The sequence below is a fragment of the Coregonus clupeaformis genome, chromosome 16 (assembly GCF_020615455.1).
Source record: "Coregonus clupeaformis isolate EN_2021a chromosome 16, ASM2061545v1, whole genome shotgun sequence".
Lineage (NCBI taxonomy): Eukaryota > Metazoa > Chordata > Actinopteri > Salmoniformes > Salmonidae > Coregonus > Coregonus clupeaformis.
This window is the reverse complement of record NC_059207.1, coordinates 45,310,588-45,315,834: the sequence shown is the minus strand read 5'-3', so window position 1 is coordinate 45,315,834 and position 5,247 is coordinate 45,310,588.

The window sequence follows — 5,247 nt, the reverse complement described above, 5'->3', positions numbered from 1 at the left end:
TTGGTCCCCCCCTTTGCTGCTATAACAGCCACCACTCTTCTGGGAAGGCTTTCCGCTAGATGTTGGAACATTGCTGCAGGGACTTGCTTCCATTCAGCCATGAGAGCATTAGTGAGGTCGGGCACTGATGTTGGGCGATTTGGTCTGGCTCACAGTCGGCGTTCCAATTCCTCCTAAAGGTGTTCGATGGGGTTGAGGTCAGGGCTCTGTGCAGGCCAGTCAAGTTCTTCCACACCAATCTCGACAAAACATTTCTGAATGGACCTGGCTTTGTGCACGGGGGCATTGTCATGCTGAAACAGGAAAGGGCCTTCCTCAAGCTGTTGCCACAAAGTTGGAAGCACAGAATCGTCTAGAATGTAATTGTATGCTGTAGCGTTAAGATTTCCCTTCACTGGAACTAAGGGGCCTAGCCTGAACCATGAAAGACAGCCCCAGACCATTATTCCTCCTCCACCAAACTTTACAGTTGGCACTATGCATTTGGGAAGGTAGTATTCTCCTGGCATCCGCCAAACCCTGATTCGTCCATTGGACTGCCAGATGGTGAAGCCTGATTAATCAATCCAGAGAACGCATTTCCACTGCTCCAGAGTCCAATGGCGGCGAGCTTTACACCACTCCAGCCGATGCTTGGCATTGCGCATGGTGATCTTAGGTTTGCATGCGGCTGCTCGGCCATGAAAACCCATTTCATGACACTTCCTACGAACAGTTCTTGTGCTGACGTTGCTTCCAGAGGCTTTTTGGAACTTGGTAGGGAGTGTTGCAACCGAGGACAGACTATTTTTACGTGCTTCAGCATTCGGTGGTCCCGTTCTGTGAGCTCGTGTGGCCTACCACTTTGCGGCTGAGCCATTGTTGAGGCATTTGAAGGGGTGTCCACATACTTTTGTGTGTATATATAGTGTACGTACTGTACAGCCATAGAATGTCTTATGAAATGTGTGATTTATAATGATACAGATAACACTAGTACCACATGAATTACTCAACATTATAAATAGGATTGCTTTTCATGGACTCGTCTTGAATAACCCTACTATTTGCCTGAAAGGCATAGATCAGGACATCAGGAGAACCATAGAATTAGAATGAGGAATTCTAATTCTACAAGGACACACGGGAATGGGAAGAGAACAATCATCTACTCACACATTATTATTATTATTATTATTATTATTATTATTATTCGTTGCGCAAGAAAAGATGTGAACTCCAGTACCCGGATTCATGGACTTATTCAAATCCTTGTGTAAGGATTTGCACTTTTAAAGAAACGATTTAAGTTATTTGAAATTAATTGCAAATGTTATGGTAAAAAAAAATGTATGTACAGGTTGTGTAAATGGATGTGTATAACTTGATGTTTAACAATGTAATTTGAGTTTTATTGTAAATGAAGTCTAAATTCCTTTCTGGTCTTGATTCAATCTACTTTTTGAATAAACGTCGTCCACATAAGTGCAGGTTGGTCTTTTTAATTACATGTTGTCTCTGATTATTCTTTAGTTAGTAAAATAGTATTCAGTTACTATAGTCAAACATCTGTTACTGTTACAAAGCTCAAGATATCTAACAATCTTCTCTAATGATGTTGGTAGAAGTTATACATGTTTTAGTAGTAGAGAAAAGTAATTACACAGAGCTGATAATGACTCTTAAAAGCACAAAAGTTTAAAGATACATGAGGCATGTATTAATAAACTAATCCCAACAGCTTGATCAGTTCAACACCCTGATTATTAGTTATTACAGCGCCATAGATAATACAAAAGTCATATTTAATAAGAAGCATGTCAGAATGTTTTAAAACTAGAACCATTACTAAACAGCAGCTACAATACTTGAGTTTTCTGCAATGAATTCTGGCTCTCAGTCGAGTCGAGGGTCCTCGTCACTGTGGCTGGTGAAGGCATAACGTCTTCTTGAGTCTCTGGCACTGGAGTACGGACTATGGTCAGAGTACTGGCTGGTCTCTCTAGGATTATGATAGGAGGCTGTACTCCAATAGTTGGAGATAAAGGGAACCTGTTTGCATAGTATGGATTCATGGCAAAGGAATTTGTGGAATAGGGATTCAAGCTATTTGGAAACTGGTTATAGGGGTTATACATGGGGTACACAGGGTTAGGGTATGTGGGGTACGAAGGGGACAATCTATAGGTGACCTGGGGAAGAGTATTCTGTAGCACGGGGAGGCCAGGGTTGGTTCCGGTGTTTCCTCTCTGCTGACCTATCTGTGTCAGTATGGTACTTAGATCACATAGATCCTGGAACATTAACAGTAATGGGATGGGGTCAGTGATGAGAATGTAAAACAATATAATGCCATGAAAAGCAATATTTTTCTAATACAACTCTTAAATGAATATCTTTCAAACAACCACTATATGGTATGGCTAGTGCAATAACACACAGCTTACCTCATAGCTCAAACCTCTGGCCTTCCTGACATGCACTTGATCCACCTAAATAACAAAATACATTTTAAAGGAGACTTTAATACAGATGAATATGATAAAAACATTCAAAGGGTTATGTGTATTTTCACTTACTGGAGCTGCCAGACAAAGATATAAAGAACCAAGCAGCAAAATTAAGGTCTTCATATTGGACCTGTGAGAAAATGATTGTTTATTGGCAGATATGACTAGTTTTGCTAACTTAGCTTGTGCATTTCAGTGCATTTCCAATTTCAAAGCAAATTCAAGCATAAACATAAATCCTGTAATAAAATCTTAAGTAAAAAACTGATGAGAGAAGGCCTCATCACCACAGCTTTACCTTTGAAAAGGTTTTTGGGTCTTCTCTCGCAGACTCCTGTTGAGTTCAATTTCTGATATGCCAATACACTTTACCCCTTTTCAATCTTTTTTCATGGCATTTCAGCCAATCAAAATACCACTTACATATCAACTACATCTATAGGGGTGTTTTCACATTTTGCAACCCCTATATGGTTGACTTGTGGTTTAATTTCTAATTAACTTAAGATTGATATCTCAACAAATAAGTTTGTCTCATGAAGATGGAATTTACCACATGCAAAAACTATTCCCCACATTGGTATCTTGGTGAAACAGGTACTACCCAAATGTTTGTTTATGTCACCATCCTCTAAATTAGGACTACTCTAGCATCCATAACTTTCCAATTCACTGGTGTCATAGATGAAGCTGGGAAAATGTTTCATGAGTTAGATATTTTTTAATACAGCCCATCATTACCTCATTCAAACACTGTATTTTCACATGAAACATTGCCATGGGTGTGAGCATACCGCACTGTGGAGGATAGAGGGTGTTGCCTACGGCGGAGGGCGGCAGGACAAGAATTCAGTTCCAAGAACAGGTACTATACATGTACATCTCTGTATGGTTGCTGTGCTGCTCACCACAAACCTTCAGGTGGTGTTGTAATGGAACAATTGAGACATGTAATCAAAGGATATGGTTCAGGTATGGTCATTTTTGCACAACATATTTATCACTATTTCTCTATAGTGCTGTGTATGACTCATAGGCCTATGTGGTTCCTTTGCAATTAAATGATCTGTTTGGAAATATTGTTGTTATTAATTTCTAAGCAATGTTTGATAAACGTGGCTGTAAACGGTTCTGAATGGATTGTCAAATAGCTACAGAAGTATTTACAGTGGGGGAAAAAAGTATTTAGTCAGCCACCAATTGTGCAAGTTCTCCCACTTAAAAAGATGAGAGAGGCCTGTAATTTTCATCATAGGTACACGTCAACTATGACAGACAAATTGAGAAAAAAAATTCTCCAGAAAATCACATTGTAGGATTTTTTATGAATTTATTTGCAAATTATGGTGGAAAATAAGTATTTGGTCACCTACAAACAAGCAAGATTTCTGGCTCTCACAGACCTGTAACTTCTTCTTTAAGAGGCTCCTCTGTCCTCCACTCGTTACCTGTATTAATGGCACCTGTTTGAACTTGTTATCAGTATAAAAGACACCTGTCCACAACCTTAAACAGTCACACTCCAAACTCCACTATGGCCAAGACCAAAGAGCTGTCAAAGGACACCAGAAACAAAATTGTAGACCTGCACCAGGCTGGAAAGACTGAATCTGCAATAGGTAAGCAGCTTGGTTTGAAGAAATCAACTGTGGGAGCAATTATTAGGAAATGGAAGACATACAAGACCACTGATAATCTCCCTCGATCTGGGGCTCCACGCAAGATCTCACCCTGTGGGGTCAAAATGATCACAAGAACGGTGAGCAAAAATCCCAGAACCACACAGGGGGACCTAGTGAATGACCTGCAGAGAGCTGGGACCAAAGTAACAAAGCCTACCATCAGTAACACACTACGCCGCCAGGGACTCAAATCCTGCAGTGCCAGACGTGTCCCCCTGCTTAAGCCAGTACATGTCCAGGCCCGTCTGAAGTTTGCTAGAGTGCATTTGGATGATCCAGAAGAGGATTGGGAGAATGTCATATGGTCAGATGAAACCAAAATATAACTTTTTGGTAAAAACTCAACTCGTCGTGTTTGGAGGACAAAGAATGCTGAGTTGCATCCAAAGAACACCATACCTACTGTGAAGCATGGGGGTGGAAACATCATGCTTTGGGGCTGTTTTACTGCAAAGGGAATAGGACGACTGATCCGTGTAAAGGAAAGAATGAATGGGGCCATGTATCGTGAGATTTTGAGTGAAAACCTCCTTCCATCAGCAAGGGCATTGAAGATGAAACGTGGCTGGGTCTTTCAGCATGACAATGATCCCAAACACACCGCCCGGGCAACGAAGGAGTGGCTTCGTAAGAAGCATTTCAAGGTCCTGGAGTGGCCTAGCCAGTCTCCAGATCTCAACCCCATAGAAAATCTTTGGAGGGAGTTGAAAGTCTGTTTTGCCCAGCGACAGCCCCAAAACATCACTGCTCTAGAGGAGATCTGCATGGAGGAATGGGCCAAAATACCAGCAACAGTGTGTGAAAACCTTGTGAAGACTTACAGAAAACATTTGACCTGTGTCATTGCCAACAAAGGGTATATAACAAAGTATTGAGAAACTTTTGTTATTGACAAAATACTTATTTTCCACCATCATTTGCAAATAAATTCATTAAAAATCCTACAATGTGATTTTCTGGATTTTTTTTCTCATTTTGTCTGTCATAGTTGACGTGTACCTATGATGAAAATTACAGGCCTCTCTCGTTTTTTTAAGTGGGAGAACATGCACAATTGGTGGCTGACTAAATTATAT